At 42.8% G+C, this 23,506-nt stretch overlaps 1 protein-coding gene across 2 annotated transcripts in view; it reads left to right on the top strand.

Moving 5' to 3' along the window:
- Positions 1-23,506, top strand: part of LOC106610824 (deubiquitinase DESI2) — a 47,681-nt gene that overhangs the window by 3,950 nt on the left and 20,225 nt on the right. The gene's annotated exons all lie outside the window — the stretch shown is intronic.

The raw sequence follows: 23,506 nt of genomic DNA, 5'->3' as shown, positions 1-23,506 counted from the left end.
AGTAGAAATCCACTTTTTCGACCTGAAATACGTTGGCCAGAGTTTACCCATGCTGTTGCACAACGATTTAAGTCAATAAATGGTAATCGTTTTAGTCAATGATATAACTAGTTGGGCTTGAAGTGACATCCGAACTTCAAGTTGGGCTTGAAGTGCAAATCCGTGTGAATGCAGTGACTTTGCCTGTGACATGTACAAATTATTTTCAACATATGTTTCTGGGCTGGGTTTTATTTAAATGTTATCACCCGCTAATTGTTTATTAATCAGAAACCGCTGCAAATGTATCCCTCTTCCTGAATGAGATGAGCCAAACAGCCTTGTGTCCACTTTATTGCCTGAGCCATGGATACAAGTAAAATATGGAGTGCAAACGTATGATTTTTTTTGCACCAATTGTATATATATATTTTTTTTGTTGCAGAAAATGGGCTTAATCCATTGGATAATTTGTCAATTTTCACTTTTAACTAGTCTGTATTTAAAAAATCTATATATACAGTGTACAAAACATTAGGAACACCTGCCCCTTCCATTACCAACTGGCCAGGTGAAAGCAATGATCCCTTATTGATGTCACCTGTTAAATCCACTTCACTGTTCAGTCAGTGTAGATCAGCTTCAAAGTATGTGTCAGAGTAAATGTATAATTATTTAATGAATTACTGGAATTGATTTGGCCAAGTGCATTTGCGCTCTGTTTAGCAGCGGTCTCTGCTCAGTTTGGCAGCTGCGGTAGTGTGAGCGAGATGCCCTTGTGCTTCGCGGTTTACCGGATCTTTTTTCTGCCGTTTTCTTGAAGATCACTCCGCGACACACACGATGCAGCGCTGTCGTTCAGCAGCAGATGATGCGCTCTGCCACTGACTTGTCATTCTCACCATCACTCACCGATGTCATAAATTGGCTCATGCTAGCCACAAGTTCTGACTGAGATCAATTGTCATGAAACGTATATAACTTTCTTTCTCTTTCATACAAACTTATAACGAGGAGCACGATGTGTTTTGTGCGGGGAAGTGCTTACTAATGAGTCATAACGAACAAAATAATATGATGGTAAACCCAGGGAGTTCTTTCAAAACAGGGCAGAATCCCTCAGGAAACAGTGCTTAGACAGTGGAAAAGTAAGTCAGCAAGGCATTGTTGGTGATGATAAGCAGAAGTAAGGGAGTACGAACTAACTCAGTAGTAGATGTGAGTTTCTCTTTCAAACAATCCCCTGGCCTTGTACACAGCTAATAGCTAACATTCGCCAAAGCAAGCTAGCTACTAATAGTGCAACCCTAGTAACAGTACAGATTAACATGAAAAGTGATCAGGCCCACTGTACATTTACTGTATAAATGATTGTTGAAAACTAGTCTAGGTTGGAACTTTTGCTGTTAAAATACAATCATTTTTATTCTTAACTGGAATAAACTGATTGAAGCAAGATGCTTTTTGAGTCAATCACACAGTTCTGGGTTGCTCATCTACAGGAGGAAGCAGTCTCCTGCCTGACTGAGAAAGCAGTAGACGTTCTGGCACCACATGCGTGTCACGGTTCTCAACTCTGACATACTTAAACAAGTACAGAAACAGTTTCAAGGCTGAGCATAACCTCAGTGTTGCACTGTCAAAAACAAAGCACTGAAAATAGATATGCTCTCATTAGGTGTGTGTGTGTTTGTTTGTTTTCTGGTCTACATCTGTGTGCTGTGATCAATCAGTTTATTCCAGTTCAGAATAAAAAAAAACATGTATTGTATTTTAACAGCAACAGTTCCAACCTATACTTTTTTCAACAATAATTCTAAAGTCAGAGGTACAGTAGGCCTGATCATTATTTTTAATCTGTACTGTTATTTAGGGTTGTACTATCAAAAAGCCTGCGTGTGTTTTCAATCTGTTGATTCCAGTTCGGAATGAAAATGATGTATTGTATTTTAACATCAACAGTTCCATCCTAGACATATGTAAGAATGTCTTTTTAATGGGGGAAAATAAACATTAACAGATATTTATATGGATATTTCATTTTATTGTTATGTTTGTCTATATTGCATTTCTTTTAGGCATAAGGGCAATGAAATGTACCAATATTTATGTATAGTTGCATATTTTCCTACGCTTGGGTCCCAGGAAAACACAGAATTTCTCATTTGGGTCCCAGGCTGAAAAAGTTTAAGAACCCCTGGTGTAGATGAAGGGGAGGTGACGGGTTAAAGAAGGATTTTTAACTCTTAAGACAATTGAGACATGGATTGTGTATGTGTGCCATTCAGCATTCATGAATGGCACACTTGGCATTCAGGCCAAAGAGTCCAATCTTGGTTTCATCAGACCAGAGAATCTTGTTTCTCATGGTCTGAGAGTCTTTAGGTGCCTTTTGGCAAACTCCAAGTGGGCTGTCATGTGCTTTTTACTGAGGAGTGGCTTCCATCTGGCCACTCTACCATAAAAGCCTGATTGGTGGAGTGCTGCAGAGATGGCTGTCCTTCTGGAAGTTTCTCCCATCTCCACAGAAGAACTCTGGAGCTCTGTCAGAGTGACCATTGGGTTCTTGGTTACCTCCCTGACCAAGGCCCTTCTGCCCCGATTGCTCAGTTTGGCCAGGCAGCCAGCTCTAGAAAGAGTCTTCATGGTTCCGAACTTCTTCCATTTAAGAATGATGGAGGCCACTGTTGTTGGGTACCTTCAATTCTGCAGAATTTTGTTGGTACCCTTCCCCAGATCTGTGCCTTGACACAATCCTGTCTTGGAGCTCTACGGACAATTCCTTCGACCTCATGGCTTGCTTTTTGCTCTGACATGCACTGTCGACTGTGGGACCTTATATAGACGGGTGTGTGCCTTTCCATATATTTTCCAATCAATTGAATTGACCACAGGTGGAATCCAATGTAGAAACATCTCAAGGATGATCAATGGAACCAGGATGCACCTGAGCTACATTTCAAGTCTCATAGCAAAGGGTCTGAATACTTATGTAAAGGTATCTTTTTCACAAAAATTAAACCTGTTTTCGCTTTGTCATTATGGGGTATTGTGTGCAGATTCATGAGGGAAAAACATTAATTTACTCAATTTTATAATGAGAAAGTAGTCATCATTGCTGCATCAACAGTTACCCAGTCAGGAGGGCTCAGAAAAATTACAGAGGTAACATTTTATACAAGCAGTAACTGTTTCATTTATTTCTTTGGTGTTGAGTCAAATGCTTCTTGAGTGCCATTTCTGTTTTAAAGATGCACGGACAGTCTTGATGCATACATAGTAATGGGGAGGTTCTTGCATAATGTCGATGCTTCAATTTGTAATGTCTAATAAGGATGCGTTGATTTGATGTGTCAAATCTGCAGTACTTACAGTTACACTTCATCCATTGAAGGAATAATGCTTTTGGATTTCCAAGAATCTAAAAAAGAATGTGTACATAAACATTCTTTATTTACTTTAGTTAATATGTTAATTATTTACAAATTATTCTGAAATTGATCGATTCAAGCTATAATGCTAAATTAATTTTTATAACATGGTTTGCTTAACATAACATCTCATTACACCCAAACTAACAATTGTAAATAACAAAGTATATACTAACATTACTACTTGCAAGATTAGGCTAATTAATCATTAGAATATTCTTAGGTTTTTAAATCATATTTTGGTAAAAGAAGGGTTTAAAACCCAATACTAATTAGAAGCATTTGTACTATTATGCAGGTTATTAAATATGTAACTAAGGCCAAGCAGTAAAAACCTGTAACCCTCAGCTAACACAATATGAACCCATAGCCCATACAATTGACACAGTTCATGCTATGTGGCTCCAAATTCTTTAACATTTGCTGCATTGGTGTCAGAAATGAGATGATATTGCATGTGACTTTTGCCCTCACAAAAAAAAAAAAAAGAATTTATTGGCTGCAAGGAATATGGGGGAAATCACTCCAGCAAAGTTGCATTAATCAAATTCCATTTAAAACAAAACAATCAACAAAATGACAATTGTTGGCACCCCATAGGGATTCTTACTTATGAAAAAAGGAGCTGTATTGTGGCCTTCCATGGCTCCCTTTTTAACTGGGTATAACAATAAGGTAATGGCATGGAATATGCATTTTTCATCAATCACAATGTGGAAAGGCAAGAACACTCACAAATTCAAAAATATATATTTTTTCTTCCACTATTAAACAATATGTACAGTATTAGGGCAGTAATGAAGAAGTTCAAACCCACACAACAGTACATGTGCACCGGAGGCAGATGCACAGACCACTGATTTTACTTCTTGGTTCTGACTTAAAAGTTAAATGAACACATAGGTCTTAGCCAATTTAACTTAACTACAAATCTGTACATTAACTTAATTTTGTAAGTTATCTTGACTTGACATTTAAAGTCAAGACAACTGTTGTCTTCATTTAGTTCATTTGACTTAGTGGATCTAATTTGAATGTTGAGTGAACACATAGTTCATAGCTGATTCAACATGATTTTATAAGTTAAGACAATGTAATGACTTGTAGTTAATATAACATGTCACTTTTTGTCAACACAACTAGGATCTTGTTTTAGTTTATTTGACTTATTAGTTCTGATTTGAAAGTTGACTGAGCAAATTGTTCTCTGCTAACTGAACTAGATTTGACATTTTTACAGCTTTTGTTGAGTTGAAGACAACTTAACATTTGTCAAATCAACACATTTTGCACATTTAGTTGACTTGAATAGATTAAATAAGTTATTTTGACTTAATCGCAAAAACTTTTTTTACAGTGTAGTTCACTGCTTATAGTTTCATGTAATTTGCAGCGTGCATGATCATGAGCAGTAATTGTAGCCTATCATTTCACTTCATTGCCTGCCAGCAGCCTACCTACCAAAAGTTGCAGTGTCCATTACAATGTAGAAAAAGTCATCAGCTATCTTTCCATAGTTACTGATATTACCGGAGCGTCATCTTATTCTTTTGAACTATTTCTATGGTGGATTCGCGGCCGCAATTTATGGACGATGCAATGCCAAAACTTTGGAGAAAACAATAGATGGCAAAGTCAAAGATCGCCACAGATGGAAATCACTGGGCTAAATTTAACCTAAATCAATGCTTATGAGAAATCCAGAACCAGCCATAGAGCCAGCTGGCTAATCTGTTGAATACATTGTAGTTTAAAAAGAACCCAGCAACAACAGATTAGCTAGCTAGATATGGTTAGCTTGATGGCAAGCTAGCTACATGTACTATAGATAAGGTTAGCGTGCTAGCTCGGTACACTGACAGCTGTCAGTGCCCTATTTGTTGATGTTTATCAACTCCACGTGTAAATTCCCACACCCAATTTGTGAATATGTGTAAGTAGCCATCGTCATTCTTCGGAGGTCGAACCTAAAAGTGCATTTCCTCTCAAGGACAGGAAAATATGTCGAAATAGTGGCGTCAATTTCCTTTAAAAATGCAATTTCTGTACTTGTTTATAAAAAAAGAAATAGCACATTGATTGAAAACACTCATTTATGCAAATGAAAGACATTGAATAATGTACCATGAAGTTGGCTGGTTATCCTGTGAATGAACAACCTGAGTTGAATTTCCATATTAGGAGCTGTGCAGGATGAGAGTGTGGGTCTCTCCAAACCTAGGCACTTACCTTCTGGTGTCAAAACAAAGTACTGAAGGATTTGGAGATGAAGCGTAACCTGCTGCTGTGACTGGCCCTGTTCATCAGAATAAATAATAATGGCAACACGAGGAATAAAATGCACAAGAATTAAGCTATATACATGGAGTACCAGATCAATGTGCAGCTATATACAGGAAGTACCAGTACCAGATCAATGTGGAGCTATATACAGGGAGTACCAGTACCACATCAATGTGGAGCTATATACAGGAAGTACCAGTACCAGATCAATGTGCAGCTATATACAGGGAGTACCAGTACCAGACCAATGTGGAGCTATATACAGGAAGTACCAGTACCACATCAATGTGGAGCTATATACATGGAGTACCAGATCAATGTGCAGCTATATACAGGAAGTACCAGTACCACATCAATGTGGAGCTATATACAGGAAGTACCAGTACCACATCAATGTGGAGCTATATACAGGAAGTACCAGTACCACATCAATGTGGAGCTATATACAGGAAGTACCAGTACCACATCAATGTGGAGCTATATACAGGGAGTACCAGTACCACATCAATGTGGAGCTATATACAGGAAGTACCAGTACCACATCAATGTGGAGCTATATACAGGAAGTACCAGTACCACATCAATGTGGAGCTATATACAGGAAGTACCAGTACCACATCAATGTGGAGCTATATACAGGGAGGACCAGTACCAGATCAATGTGGAGCTATATACAGGGAGTACCAGTACCAGACCAATGTGGAGCTATTTACAGGAAGTACCACATCAATGTGGAGCTATATACAGGGAGTACCAGTACCAGACCAATGTGGAGCTATATACAGGAAGTACCAGTACCACATCAATGTGGAGCTATATACAGGGAGTACCAGTACCACATCAATGTGCAGCTATATACAGGGAGTACCAGTACCAGACCAATGTGGAGCTATATACAGGAAGTACCAGTACGGGTACAAGGTATTTGAGGTGTGTGTGTGTATATGTATGTATATATATAATGTGTATATGTGGTCACCCCTTCAAATGAGTGGATTTGGCTATTTCAGTTGTATAAAATCAAGCACACAGCCATGCAATCTCCATAGTCAAACATTGGCAGTAGAATGGCCTTACTGAAGAGCTCAGTGACCTTCAACGTGGCACCGTCATAGGATGCCACCTTTCCAACAAGTCAGTTCGTCAATTTTCTGCCCTGCTAGAGCTGCCCCGGTCAATTGTAAGTGGGAACGTGTAGGAGCAACGTTGCAACACTCACTACCGAGTTCCAAACTGCCTTTGAAAGCAACGATTCCAATATGGATTGTATACTCAGGGAAAACAGGGGGATGAGGGAGTCGCTACTAGATATAAAACCCGAAGCATGTGTCAAAATCTAACATTTTCTGGGATTCCTGAAGATGCATCCAATAATCCAGAGGGGGCGATCAGAGTTTGTGCAATCCGCCTTGAAACTTCCTCTTGAGACTGTAAACAAGTTGGCTTTCCACTGAGTGCACAGACTTGGTGCTCGGAGTGGAAAGACCAAGGGTCCCCGACTGATCATTGCAGAAATTTGAACACTATCAACAAAAGGAGCTGATCAAAAGCAGAGGAAGGGAGCTTAAAGGGACCAAATTTGGTCTCAATGACCAATTTCACCGGGAGATAAATGAACATCGCAAGAGGCTGTATCCTGTACAGAGGCAACCGAGGGAGAGGGGCTAAGCGTGCCTTTCTCATTGTGGACAAACTGTTTATAGACGGACAGCTCTTCCGAGACAGCTCCATAACACCATGGCTGTACTAAATTCTATGGGGATGTCAGTTTACAGGAAAAAATTATGGGGACTGTAAAATTTGCCATTGTGATTTATAGGATACTTATTTTTATAAGGATATTTTCTACCTGCAGGCTGCAATGTTTTTATTTGTTGACATTATACTGTAGGCTATTTTTACATAGTTGGCAGTAGAAGTTACTTTGTTTCATTTTCACCTTTCAGGCCAGGACAATAGCTGTTAGATTCAATTTGGGTTGTGGGTAGAAGTGGAGAACTCAATTGCTCTTTCAGTCATCTGATTTCTGCTATGGGAATTGTGAGAAATGCAAAGGGAAACATTAGCGTTCGTCTGTATTTCAGTGGGCAAGGCTGACTGACCACAGCATCTAACGCACTACACATTTCCTATTTCGTTGTGGTGGTTGTAGGCTATTTTCCTGTTTTTTACACCCTCAGCAGGAGCTCGGATACGGTATCTTCAAACTAGCTTAATTTCCCCTTGAAAACCGGATGTGGGGACCCCCCTCTTAAGGCTTTTATTTTACACCTGCTACGTTAGGTTCGTTTTTGTGTGTGTGTGACGTCACCTCAAGTCTTTGCTGTTTTGGGGAAGAACACTATACTGATGTACTGAGATGTCTAGTTGTTCACCCTATTCAAACCGAATGCCTAGTTGTACACTTTCTCAAAGAGAAGATTCTCCCTTTAGCCTAGATCCTAGGCTATTTTCCTATCCAGTCCCAATACCACTGAAACGCAAAATCCTGAATCCCGTCTCGCATGAAAATTCCTAATGAGACCACCTCATACTAAAAAATGATATGAGAGTAGATATGGATTTTATTTTTTACGGAGTTGGTCCCCGTTAAGATATTTCCACTCTTCATCTCCCTGTTATTCATTTGCTGATCTGCTATTTGTGTAATCAACAACATTTTGCCAAATATAGGAGATATTCTGTCATTCGTTGGGGGTTAGCAGGTCTAACAAGCTTAGCAACTTTGGTCAATTTGACTTTTGTTTGTTTTTATGATTCGACAACGCTTTACACGGGGTGCGTCCTGAGCGCGCTCGGTGTCGAGATGGCGTACTGCTGAAATGTGCTGAATTAATTGAGAAACATGATATTGCTCTGAATTTATGATCGGCCTGTTTCGCAATTCACAACAATGTCAATGGCGATCACAGAGTAACTATCTTTACTAAATATCATATTAATTGCTATGAAATCTTTACATGGTGCCACAGCCAACAAGGTGGTGCAGTGCCCCCCTTATTTGGGGAGAACCCTGGCATAGTGAACTTCCAATTGTTTCGGTATTTCCCGGCAGGGGCGTGATGCACCCCAAAATCTTAGGGGGCACAAAGTAAGTGATGATGGTTTGGGGATGATCCAGAGTGGGGCTAGGCCCATCTGTAAAATCGAAAATTTGGCATTTTTCAAACACCTGAAACACCTTTTCCCTGCAATCTAGAGCCATAATCATTATGCTTAATTCTGTCTAAAATGTTTATTTTACTGCATATCTAAGCATATCTCTTGAGCTGTCTCTATCCTCCTAACTGGTGGTTCTTTTTTGTCGTTTCTCTGTAATACTACTAGCCACCTAGCAAGTTTATGAAGTTGGCTTTAGCTATCCCAGATAGGTTCCCAAAATCTTTCCCAAAATCTCTCCCAATATCTACCAAGAAGCTATTTCAGACCATCAATGAAGCTTGTCTAACTATCTTACCTGCATGCCTGCTGGCAAGGTTGGTAGACTTTAGAAAAGCAGACAATTAATAAATGTACTGAATAAGACATCTTCAATCTTTTACCCAGATAGCAGAGAAGTATATTTGTTTCTTGAAAAAAAAATGTAACAAAAAAATTCTATATTTTTTAATCTGAGGGGGTACGTGTCCCTGTGCCCCCTATGGGCATGTTTTCTGGGACTCAGGATAAATATGAATTATTCCCCGTATTGAAATTTAGTACATTTTCGGGAAAATATTAATCCCTACCAGGCAGTGACTGAGTCGACCTGCATCCGGTATCACTACTCATGTCTGTCTACTTCAGCAACGGTGGAAATTAGGAGATAGAATAATCTGATGTTACCCTTTGTGCTAATGTCACAGAGATAATTTACAATGAAGATTGCAGATCAGCAATAATACTAGCACTTCAAATGAGCCTGTACTCAATTTACATAACAAATGATGTCAAGCATAACAGAAATATTGTTGTTCTCAAGTTGAACCAAATCTTGAGGGTTTTGCAATGTAAACGTATGTATGAAAACATAGCATAGTATAATAGCTCACTGCTGGTTAGTTTCATGAGTGCCTCTGTTTGCGCATTTGGTCATCAGTGCATCGCAATGTTGCTTTTCAAGTGCTCATGAGGGAATGGGGCGAAAATATGTGTAAGTAGGAGAGAACACCCTCTAAAATGGTATCTTTTCTTTCAAATAGCCTTTTTTCTCCCTCCGTCTGCAGTCGTCACTGCAGTAAACTTGGTACATTAAAACAGGAGACCCTGGGTAGTCTAATAGATTTGAATATCCTGTGCTACAAACAGGAATGTACCATTGGGAATCATTTAATATGGTGATGATATTGTTGGTCTGTCTGTTCATGTAAACTCAGCAAAAAAAGAAACGTCCTCTCACTGTCAACTGCATTTATTTTCAGCAAACTTAACATGTGTAAATATTTGTATGAACATAACAAAATTCAACAACTGAGACATAAACTGAACAAGTTCCACAGACATGTGACTAACAGAAATGGAATAATGTGTCCCTGAACAAAGGGGGGGTCAAAAAGTAACAGTAAGTATCTTGTGTGGCAACCAGCTGCATTAAGTACTGCAGCATCTCCTCATCATGGACTGCACCAGATTTGCCACATCTTGCTGTGAGATGTTACCCCACTCTTCCACCAAGGCACCTGCAAGTTCCCGGACATTTCTGGGGGGCCCTAGCCCTCACCCTCCGATCCAACAGGTCCCAGACGTGCTCAATGTGATTGAGATCCGGGCTCTTCGCTGGCCAAAGCAGAACACTGACATTCCTGTCTTGCAGGAAATCACGCACAGAACGAGCAGTATGGCTGGTGGCATTGTCATGCTGGAGGGTCATGTCAGGATGAGCTTGCAGGAAGGGTACCACATGAGGGAGGAGGATGTCTTCCTTGTAATGCACAGCGTTGAGATTGCCTGCAATGACAACAAGCTCAGTCCGATGATCCTGTGACACACCACCCCAGACCATGACGGACCCTCCACCTCCAAATCAATCCCGCTCCAGAGTACAGGCCTCAGTGTAACGCTCATTCCTTCGACGATAAACGCGAATCCGACCATCACCCCTGGTGAGACAAAACCGCGACTCGTCAGTGAAGAGCACTTTTTGCCAGTTCTGTCTGGTCCAACGACGGTGGGTTTGTGCCCATAGGCGACGTTGTTGCCGGTGATGTCTGGTGAGGACCTGCCTTACAACAAGCCTATAAGCCCTTAGTGCAGACACTCTCAGCCTATTGTGGACAGTCTGAGCACTGGTGGAGGGATTGTGCCTTCCTGATGTAACTTGGGCAGTTGTTGTTGCCATCCTGTACCTGTCCCGCAGGTGTGAGGTTTGAATGTACCGATCCTGTGCAGGTGTTGTTACACGTGGTCTGACACTGTGAGAACGATCAGTTGTCCGTCCTGTCTCCCTGTAGCACTGTCTTAGGCGTCTCACAGTACGCACATTGCAATTTATTGCCCTGGCCACATCTGCAGTCCTCATGCCTCCTTGCAGCATGCCTTAGGCACGTTCACGCAGATGAGCAGGGACACTGGGCATCTTTCTTTTGGTGTTTTTCAGTGTCAGTAGAAAGGCCTCTTTAGTGTCCTAAGTTTTCATAACTGTGACCTTAATTGCCTACCGTCTGTAAGCTGTTAGTGTCTTAACGACCGTTCCACAGGTGCATGTTTATTAATTGTTGAACAAGCATGGGAAACAGTGTTTAAATCCTTTACAATGAAGATCGGTGAAGTTATTTGAATTTTTATGAATTATCTGTGAAAGACAGGGTCCTGAAAAAGGCATGCTTCTTTTTTTGCTGAGTTTAGATTGAGGATTCCCTGTCTTCATTGACACAGATCAGGCTGCTGTATCTAATTGGAAGAGAGAGACTGGCCCTAACTGCTGCTTTGGGAAATTGTCTTTTGGGGTGCTATTTAACTTTTTATTAGCCTATTAACTTGGCTAACTCTGAGCTCGCTTCAGGAAAAACAATATCATACAGCTAAAACTCCCTTTCTTTGGGGGGGGATCTCTCTCTCTCTCTTCACACACACTATGTGCTTGTTGCTCAGAGCAGACAAAAGGAAATGAGGTCTGTGGAGGCCTCCGGGGGCCTTGGGCGGGCTGCACGAGCAGCAGAGCATGTGGTGGGAGTAGAGTAGACTGGGTCAGAGGCATTGAGGTAGTCAGCAATGACACACCACTACAGCACAGCCAGCACGCCACAGCAGAGGAGCCAGCCACACAGAGACTAGGGTTGTGATCTGGAGGGAGAAAACGTTTTGAAACAGGGAGCTACTGGAACCTGAACTTGTCCAATAAGAACACAGATTTTTGCTTTGGTGTGCCCTACTGAGCACAACCCAGTAGGTGGTTGGGAACAGAGCCAAACTAATAGACTACCGCTCACTGCTAGCCTCACCATGCTTTGTTCCTCAGTACTTGATGTAAAGTATGTTTTAAAGGTTGACTCAGCGAAATGACTTTGATATTACAAAGTATCAAATTATACTCCTCCGCTCTCTCCACTGGCTTCCAGTTGAAGCTCGCATCCGCTACAAGACCATGGTGATTGCCTACGGAGCTGTGAAGGGAACGGCACATCCATACCTTCAGGCTCTGATCAGGCCCTACACCCAAACAAGGGCACTGCGTTCATCCACCTCTGGCCTGCTGGCCCCCCTACCTCTGAGGAAGCACAGTTCCCGCTCAGGCAAGTCAAAACTGTTCGCTGCTCTGGCACCCCAATGGTGGAACAAGCTCCCTCACGACGCCAGGACAGCGGAGTCAATCACCACCTTCCGGAGACACCTGAAACCCCACCTCTTTAAGGAATACCTAGGATAGGATAAAGTAATCCTTCTAACCCCCCCTTAAAAGATATAGATGTACTATTGTAAAGTGGTTGTTCCACTGGATATCATAAGGTGAATGCACCAATTTGTAAGTTGCTCTGGATAAGAGCGTCTGCTAAATGACTTAAATGTAATGTAATGTAATATTGAGATGAGTGAGATGCAAGACTTCCACGCACAGTCACACACAGTATCTGCGCATGTGCACGGGCTCGCTTCACATTCTTACAGCGTGGAAGCCACGGGACCAAAACAGCATCGAAGTAGAGCCTCGCACTTCAACGCTCTTAGTTGTTGTGGAAATGTTTACTGTTTACTTACTGCATCTGCTGGAGACTCATGTCTCCCTCACTAACTTCAAGCACCAGCTGTCAGAGCAGCTCACAGATCATTGCATCTGTACGTAGCCCATCTGTAAATAGCCCATCCAACTACCGCATCCCCCTACTATATTTATTTATTTATTTATTTTGCTCCTTTGCACCCCAGTATCTCTACTTGCACATTCATCTTCTGCACATCTATCACTCCAGTGTTTAATTGCTATATCGTAATTACCTCGCCACTATGGCCTATTTATTACCTTACCTCTCTTATCTTACCTCATTTGCACACACTTCATATAGACTTTTTCTACTGTATTATTGACTGCATGTTTGTTTATTCCATGTGTAACTCTGTGTTGTTGTATGTGTCGAACTGCTTTGCTTTATCTTGGCCAGGTCCCAGTTGTAAATGAGAACTTGTTCTCAACTAGCCTACCTGGTTTAATAAAGGTGAAATACATTTTTTTTACGTCATATTGCTGAGTCTACCTTTATCACTCCCTTTTCACATGTATGTTACTCTGTGTTCAGTCCTAAAGCCACAAGTAGATTGATCACCATAGTCTGTTAGCTAGGCAATTATAAAAAATATATTATATCACTGGTTCCTTGCTATTTCACAATTAAATAGTGATGCGTTCTCTCTTTTGCCTCACTAGCAGATTTAGGCCTACAGTATGGGGCGGCAGGGTAGCCTAGTGGTTAGAGGGCTAGTAACCGAAAGGTTGCAAGTTCAAATCCCCGAGCTGACAAGATACAATTCTGTCATTCTGCCCTGAACAAGGCAGTTAACCCACTGTTCCTAGACCGTCATTGAAAATAAGAATTTGTTCTTAACTGACTTGCCTAGTTAAATAAAGGTTAAAACATGTTTAAATACAAATGTCTGCTTTATCTGTAGTAGGGAATCTTGCGTGTCTGTCACAGATCTGAGCTGGATCAGCTCCCTCAGCCTGGCTGAGTTTGATACAGACGTCTCCCTCAGCCTGGCAGCGTTTGATACAGACGTCTCCCTCGGGCCTAGCTGCGTTTGATACAGATTCCGATGGTCTACAGGTTTTCTGTGGAGTAGACAAACGAACATCACCTTTAATGACTTGATGGTGAATAAAACCTTGGACCTGAAAGTGACAGACTGAACCCACTGTAATGACACAGACAGGGGCCTACCAACAATATATAACGGTCTGTCTGTACTTAATCTGCCGGGGTGTGCACCACCAGATTGTACAAGTACACTACCGGTCAAAGGTTTTAGAACACCTACTCATTCAAGGGTTTTTATTTTTACTATTTTCTACGTTGTAGAATAATAGTGAAGACATCAAAACTGAAATAACACATATGGAATCATGTAGTATCCAAAAACAGTGTTAAAATATATATATATATATATATATATATATATATATATATATATATATATATATATATTCAAATACTCACCCTTTGCCTTGATGACAGCTTTGCACACTCTTGCCATTTTCTCAACCAGCTTCATGAGGTAGTCACCTGGAATGCAGGTGTGCCTTTTTAAAAGTTTCTCTCCTTCTTAATGCATTTGACCCAATCAGTTGTGTTGTGACAAGGTAGGGGTGGTATACAGATGATAGCCCTATTTGGTAAAATACCAAGTACATATTATGGCAATAACAGCTCAAATAAGCAAAGAGAAATGACAGTCCATCATTAATTTAAGACATGGACAGTCAATACAGAACATTTCAAGAACTTTCAAAAAGTTTCTTCAATTGCAGTCACAAAAACCATCAAGCGCTACTTGCTCTCATGAGGACCGCCACAGGAATGGAAGACCCAGAGGATACATTCATTGGAATTACCAGCCTCAGAAATTGGTCAGGAGTCCAAATTTGAGATTTTTGGTTCCAATCACCGTGTCTTTGTGAGACGTGGTGTGGGTGAACGGATGATCTCCGCCTGTGTATTTCCCACCGTAAAGCATGGAGGAGGAGGTGTTATGGTGTGGGGTAGCTTTGCTGGTGACCCTGTCTGTGATTTATTTAGAATTCATGGCACACTTAACCAGCATGGCTACCACAGCATTCTGCAGCTATACGCCATCCCATCTGGCTTGGGCTTAGTGAGACTGTCATTTGTTTTTTAACAGGACAATGACCCAACACACTTCCAGGCTGTGTAAGGGCTATTTGACCAAGAAGGAGAGTGATGGAGTGCTGCATCAGCTGACCTGGCCTCCACAATCCCCGACCTCAACCAAATTTAGATGGTTTGGGATGAGTTGGACCACAGAGTGAAGGAAAAAGCAGCCAAAAGGTGCTCAGCACATGTGGGAACTCCTTCAAGACTGTTGAAAAAGCATTCCAGGTGAAGCTGGTTGAGAGAATGCCAAGAGTGTGCAGAGCTGTCAAGACAAAGGACGGCTATTTGAAGAATATAAAATATATTTTGATTTGTTTAACACTTTTTTTTTTGTGTAACTTCATGATTCCATATGTGTTTCATAGTTTTGATGTCTTCACTAGTATTCTACAATATAGAAAATAGTAAAAAAAAAAAAAACCTTGAATGAGTAGGTGTCCTAAAATGTTTGATCAGTTTACTGTCCACATCACCCACAGGAAGTTTTAATCAGGGATAGTTTGTCACTTAATATATGTCCCGCAGCATTAGCAGACATAAGCACTGAGCAGGCTTCTGGACTTCTGGGTAGGGGAGAGAAGGGTCGGGGGCGGTATGCACTTACGCACGACTTGGCTGAAGTCTAATTGGTTTCCATGGTTACAAGGGGATAAGAGGTCACTGGCACTTTGGTTTTCCAATTATGGTTCGTGGCCAGTCGTCTATGAAGCGATTATAAGCTTTCATAGCTGACATTTCCCCAACCCATACACAATCCCAGTCAGATATGTGGACTGACTGTGTAGGACTGGGGCATCCACCAGATAGAAAACCTTTCTAATTACTTTTTTATGCGCTGACTCTATACTGTTGGGCAATGATTTATGTCTGTTTGGTTTTTCCTTTTAGAATAAGTGGATTGAGAACATGAGAACCAGTTAAGACTACTGTAACATAAAGTCTTATATTACACTATAAATAGGCCAGAAATGTCCTATTCAAAACAAACAACGAGGGAGGTAACATCCATCTTCTGCTTCTCCACCAGTTCTCTCTCAGCACTCCTAGGGCATGTCACCGTTAGGGTTAACGATCATTAACATGCTCCATCTCACTCAACGTGCTGCTGGCGCAGCAGAGCCCCGTGTGGCCTAGTAAAGTGGTGTTTCATTCAGTAGCACAGAGCCTTCAGACCTCCTCCTTAGATAATGACACGCCAGCTCTCTCACTGATGGCTCTCTCCATCAAACCTGAGCAGTAGTAGCACTGGGGACCTGGCTGATGTGACCCCACTGAGCATCTGGACCTGTTTGATTAAAGAACCATCTCAGGTTAGGAGGCAGCTGAACACAGCTGTACCAGATGCCAATTCAAAGCCTGGCAGCATTTGAATATAGCTGCAATTTATGAGCTTGGCTAGACTTAATTACCAACACCTTTTGTGTCTGACTGACTTTAAAAGGTTTCCTCTCTGTCAAGCTCACCACCACCACTGCTGGCTGCAGCCAGGCTGTTTTAGGATATCACACGTCATGGCAGACCTGCACTGTCAAGTCTTCTAGTTTCTCTGCAGCTTTGGTACTAGTTTGGGTGAGGGTACTGTCTTGTGTGGGTTAGGGTACTGTCTTGTGTGGGCCTATCAACCTGTCATTATCAAATGTATACATGCATCACTACTGCATGGAGCAGGGTCTATCAACCTGTCATTATCAAATGTATACATGCATCACTACTGCATGGAGCAGGGCCTATCAACCTGTCATTATCAAATGTATACATGCATCACTACTGCATGGAGCAGGGCCTATCAACCTGTCATCAAATGTATCCAATGCCTTCAGAAAGTATTCATAGCCCTTGACTTGTTCCACATTTAGTTTTTACAGCCTGAATTAAAAATGGATCAAATATATTTCTCACCCATCTACACCCAATAACCCATAATGTGAAAACACGTTTTTCACACCCCTGAGTTAATTTTATTTATTTTATTTATATTAATACTTTGTACATATATTTTTTTGTTGTCAAAACTGTATCTAGGTCACTCAGGAACAGTTAATGTCGTCTTGGTAAGCAACAGTGTAGATTTGACCTTGTGTTTTGGGTTATTGTCCTGCTGAAAGGTGAATTCATCTCCCAGTGTCTGTTGGAAAGCAGACTGAACCAGGTTTTCCTCTAGGATTTTGCTTGTGCTTATAGCTGTATTCCGTTTCGTTTTATCCTAAAGAACTACCTAGTACTTGCCGATGACAAGCATACCCATAACATGATGCAGCCACCACCATGCTTGAAATATGAAGAGTGGTACTCAGTGGCGTGTTGTTGGATTTGCCCCAAACATAACGCTTTGTATTCAGGACATAAAGTTTCTCTACCAACAGCCACATCCAACGTCATTTTAGAGAATTTGGCAGTACGTCCAACTGGCCTCACAACTACATCTAACTATGATAGCCAGGACCTCAACATCCGACTTCTTCACCTGCAAGATTGTCTGATACCAGCCACCCGGACAGCTGATGAAACTGGGATTGCACAACCGAAGAATTTCTGCACAAACTGTCAGAAATCGTCTAGGGAAAGCTCATATGCCTGCTCATCTTCCTCACCAGGGTCTTGACCTGACTGCAGTTTGGTGTCGTATCCGACTTCAGTGGGCAAATGCTCACCTTCGATGGCCACTGGCACGCTGGAGAAGTGTGCTCTTTACGGATGAATCCTGGTTTCAACTGTACCGGGCATATTGCAGACAGTGTGTATGGAATTGTGTGGGTGGGTGATGATATCAACGTTGTGAACAAAACAGAGTGCCCCATGGTGGGGTTATGGTATGGGTAGGCATATGCTATGGACAACGAACACAATTGCATTTTATCAATGGAAATTTGAATGCACAGAGAACTTGACGAGATCCTGAGGCCCATTGTCGTGCCATTCATCCGCTGCCATCACTTCATGTTTCAGCATGATAACGCATGGACCAATGTCGCAAGGATCTGTACACAATTCCTGGAAGCTGAAAATGTCCCAGTTCTTCCACTGCATACTCACAAGACATGTCACCCATTTGAGCATGTTTGGGATGCTCTGGGTCGACATTTACAACAGCGTGCTCCAGTTCCCGCCAATATCCTGCAACTTCGCACAGCCATTGAAGAGGAGTGGGACAACATTCCACAGGCCACAATCAACTCTATGCAAAGGACATGTCGCGCTGCATGAGGCAAATGGTGGTCACACAAGATACTGATTTGGTTTTTTGATTCACGCCCCTACCTTCTTCTAAAGTTGCATGTGACCATGAAATGCATCTGTATTCCCAGTCATGTGAAATCCATAGATTAGGTTTTAATAAATGTATTTCAATTGACTGATTTCCTTCTATGAACTGTAACTCAGTAAACTCTTGTTGGATGTTGTGTTCAGCATAATTGACTTGACATTTCAGCTTTACATTTTTCATTCATAAAAATCTCTAACAAAATTCCTCTTTCACATTATGGCATAATGTGTGTAGATCAGTGACACAAAGTCTCCATTTTAATAATGATTATTCTGGCTGTATGTAACACAACAAAATGTGGAAAAAGTAAAGGGGTGTGAATCATTTATGAAGGCACTGTACATGCATCACTACTGCATGGAGCAGGGCCTATCGACCTGTCATTATCAAATGTATAAATGCATCACTACTGCATGGAGCAGGGCCTATCGACCTGTCATTATCAAATGTATAAATGCATCACTACTGCATGGAGCAGGGCCTATCAACCTGTCATTATCAAATGTATAAATGCATCACTACTCCATGGAGCAGGGCCTATCGACCTGTCATTATCAAATGTATAAATGCATCAATACTGCATGGAGTAGGTCCTATCAACCTGTCATTATCAAATGTATAAATGCATCACTACTGCATGGAGTAGGTCCTATCACTAGCAGAATCCTTTTTCCTTTCACGACTCTGATGAGCCCAACACGAAGAATATACTGCTTCCTCGGGAACAGGGGGCGGAGAAAGAGGGGCCAAAGGGCGGGCTGCCTTCTGAGAATTCGTAGGCGATCGAATAAACTCCCACTTCCCTCCATTCTACTAACAAACGTGCAATCATTGGAGAATAAAATCGACGAGTTACGCGGAAGATTAAACTACCAACGGGACATTAAAAACTGTAACATCTTATGCTTCACGGAGTCGTGGCTGAACGATATCAACACAGAACTGGCTGGTTATACGATGTACCGGCAGGATAGAACAGCGCCGTCTGATATGACAAGGGGCGTCGGACTATGTATTTTTGTAAATAACAACTGGTGCACAATATCTAAGGAAGTCTTGAGCTATTGTTCGCCTGAGGTAGAGTATCTCATGATAAACTGTAGAGAGTTTTCATCTGTATTCTTCGTAGCTGTTTACAAACCACCACAGTCAGAGGCTGGCACTAAGACAGCATTGAATGAGCTGTATTCCGCATTAAGCAAACAAGAAAATGCTCACCCAGAGGTGACACCCCTAGTAGCCGGGGACTTTAATGCAGGGAAACTTAAATCCGTTTTACCAAATTTCTATTAGTATGTTAAATGTGCAACCAGAGGGAAAAAAACTCTGGACTACCTATAATCCACACACAGAGATGCATACAAAGCTCTCCCTCGCCCTCTATTTGGTAAAGCTAACCAGAGTACTATCCTCCTGATTCCTGCTTACAAGCAAAAATTAAAACAGGAAGCACCAATGACCTAGATCAATAAAAAAAGTGGTCAGATGAAGCAGATGCTAAGCTACAGGACTGTTTTGCTAGCACAGACTGGAATTTGCTCCGGGATTCCTCCGATGGCATTGAGGAGTACACCACATCAGTCAATGGCTTCATCAACTGCGAGCATGCGCTGACCAACTGGCAAGTGTCTTCACTGACATTTTCAACCTCTCCCTGTCCGAGTCTGTAATACCAACATGTTTTAAGCAGACCACCATAGTGCCTGTGCCCAAGAACACTATGGTAACCTGCCTAAATGACTACCGACCCGTAGCACTCACGTCTGTAGCCATGAAGTGCTTTGAAAGGCTGGTCATGGCTCACATCAACACCATTATCCCAGAAACCCTAGACCCACTCCAATTTGCATAGCACCCCAACAGATCCACAGACGATGCAATCTCTATTGCACTCCACACTGCCCTTTCCCACCTGGACAAAATGAACAACCTATGTGAGAATGCTATTCATTGACTACAGCTCAGTGTTCAACACCATACTGCCCTCAGCTAATCAATAAGCTAAGGACGCTGGGACTAAACACCTCCCTCTGCAACTGGATCCTGGACTTCCAGACGGGCCGCCCCCAGGTGGTAAGGGTAGGTAACAGCACATCTGCTGCGCTGATCCTCAACACAGGGGCCCCTCAGGGATGCGTGCTCAGTTCCCTCCTGTACTCCCTGTCCACTCATGACTGCACGGCCAGGCATGACTCCAACAACAACATTACATTTGCCGATGACACGACAGTGGTAGGCCTGATCACCGACAACGATGAGACCTGGCAGTGTGGTGCCAGGACAACAAGCTCTCCCTCAACGTGATCAAGGCAAAGGAGATGATTGTGGACTACAGGAAAAGGAGGACCGAGCACGCACCCATTCTCATCGATGGGGCTGCAGTGGAGCTAGTTGAGAGCTTCAAGTTTTTGGTGTCCACATCAAATCAAATTTATTTATATAGCCCTTCGTACATCAGCTGATATCTCAAAGTGCTGTACAGAAACCCAACCTAAAACCCCAAACAGCAAGCAATGCATGTGAAAGAAGCACGGTGGCTAGGAAAAACTCCCTAGGAAAAACTCCCTGGAAAGGCCAAAAACCTAGGAAGAAACCTAGAGAGGAACCAGGCTATGAGGGGTGGCAAGTCCTCTTCTGGCTGCGCCGGGTGGATATTATAACAGAACATGGTCAAGATGTTAAAATGTTCATAAATGACCAGCATGGTCAAATAATAATAATCATAGTAGTTGTCGAGGGTGCAACAAGCACGTCCGGTGAACAGGTCAGGGTTCCATAGCCGCAGGCAGAACAGTTGAAACTGGAGCAGCAGCACGGCCAGGTGGACTGGGGACAGCAAGGAGTCATCATGCCAGGTAGTCCTGAGGCATGGTCCTAGGGCTCAGGTCCTCCGAGAGAAAGAGAGAATTAGAGAGAGCATATTTAAATTCACACTGGACACCGGATAAGACAAGAGAAATACTCCAGATGTAACAGACTGACCCTAGCCCCCCGACACATAAACTACTGCAGCATAAATACTGGAGGCTGAGACAGGAGGGATCAGGAGACACTGTGGCCCCATCCGATGAAACCCCCGGACAGGGCCAAACAGGTAGGATATAACCCCACCCACTTTGCCAAAGCACAGCCCCCACACCACTAGAGGGATGTCTCCAACCACCAACTTACCGTCCTAAGACAAGGCCGAGTATAGCCCACAAAGATCTCCGCCACGGCACAACCCAAGGGGGGGCGCCAACCCAGACAGGAAGACCACGTCAGTGACTCAGCCCACTCAAGTGACGCACCCCTCCCATGGACGGCATGGAAGAACACCAGTACGCCAGTGACTCAGCCCCTGTAATAGGGTTAGAGGCAGAGAATCCCAGTGGAGAGAGGGGAACCGGCAAGGCAGAGACAGCAAGGGCAGTTCGTTGCTCCAGCCTTTCCGTTCACCTTCACACTCCTGGGCCAGACTATACTTAATCATAGGACCTACTGAAGAGATAAGTCTTCAGTAAAGACTTAAAGGTTGAGACTGAGTTTGCGTCTCTCACATGGGTAGGCAGACCATTGCATAAAAATGGAGCTCTATAGGAGAAAGCCCTACCTCCAGCCGTTTACTTAGAAATTCTAGGGACAATTAGGAGGCCTGCGTCTTGTGACCGTAGCGTACGTGTAGGTATGTACGGCAGGACCAAATCGGAAAGATGGGTAGGAGCACATCACCAACAAACATCACCAACAAACTAACATGGTCCAAGCACACCAAGACAGTCGTGAAGAGGGCACAACAAAACCTATTTCCCCTCAGCACACTGAAAAGATTTGGCATGGGTCCTCAGATCCTCAAAAGGTTCTACAGCTGCACCGTCAAGAGCATCATGACTGGTTGCATCACTGCCTAGTATGGCAACTGATAGGCCTCCGACCGCAAGGCACTACAGAGGGTTGTGCGTATGGCCCAGTACATCCACTGGGTCCAAGCTTCCTGCCATCCAGGACCTCTACACCAGGCTGTGTCAAAGGAAGGCCCTAAAAATTGTCAGACTCCAGCCACCCTAGTCAGACTGTTCTCTCTGCTACCGTACGGCAAGCGGTACCGGAGCACCAAGTCTAGGTCCAAGAGGCTTCTAAACAGCTTCTACCCCCAAGCCATAAGACTCCTGAACATCTTGTCAAATGGCTACCCAGACTATTTGCATTGCCCCCCTCCCAATCTTTACACCACTGCTTCTCTCTGTTGTCATCTATGCATAGTTACTTTAATAACTCTACCTACATGTACATACTGCCTCAACTAACCGGTGCCCCCGCACATTGACTCTGTATCGGTACCCCCCCCTGTATATAGTCTCACTATTGTTATTTTACTGCTGCTCTTTAATTACTTGTTGCTTTTCTCTTATTCTTTAAATAGCATTGTTGGTTAGGGGCTCGTAAGTAAGCATTTCATTGTAAGGTCTACACCTGTTGTGTTCTGCGCATTACTACATTTTGTTACCTTACTTATTCTAAAATTGATTAAATCATTTTTTTCCTTCATCAATACCTACTGTAACTATTCAGACCTTAACTCAGTACTTTGTTGAAGCACCTTTTGGCAGCGATTACAGCCTCAAGGCTTCTTGGGTATGACGCTACAAGCTTTGCACACCTGTATTTCGGGAGTTTCTCCCATTCTTCTCTGCAGAGTCTCTCAAGGTCTGTCAGGTTGGATGGGGAGCGTCGCTGTACAGCTATTTTCAGGTCTCAAGAGATGTTCGATTGGGTTCAAGTCCAGGCCCTGGCTCGGCCACTCAAGGACATTCAGAGACTTGTCCCAAAGCCACTCTTGCATTCTCTTGGCTGTGTGCGGAGGGTCATTGTCCTGTTGGAAGGTGAACCTTCACCCCAGTCTGAGGTCCTGAGCACTGTAGAGCAAGTTTTCATCAAGGATCTCTCTGTACTCTGCTCTGTTCGTCTTTCCCTTGATCCTGACTAGTCTCCCAGTCCCTGCCACTGAAAAACATCCCCACGGCATGATGCTGCCACCACCATGCTTCACCATAGGGATGGTGCCAGGTTTCCTCCAGATGTGACGCTTGGCATTCAAAGAGTTCAGTCCTGGTTTCATCAGACCAGAGAATCTTGTTTCTCATGTTCTGAATCCTTAAGGTGCCTTTTGGCCAACTCCAAGCGGGCTGTCATGTGCCCTTTACTGAGGAGTGGCTTCCATCTGGCCACTTTACCATAAAGGCCTGATTGGTGGAGTGCTGCAGAGATGG

Source organism: Salmo salar, chromosome ssa01 (assembly GCF_905237065.1).
Source record: "Salmo salar chromosome ssa01, Ssal_v3.1, whole genome shotgun sequence".
NCBI classification, from domain to species: domain Eukaryota; kingdom Metazoa; phylum Chordata; class Actinopteri; order Salmoniformes; family Salmonidae; genus Salmo; species Salmo salar.
Note: the sequence above shows the minus strand (reverse complement) of the source record. Positions and strands in the feature narration are given on the sequence as shown.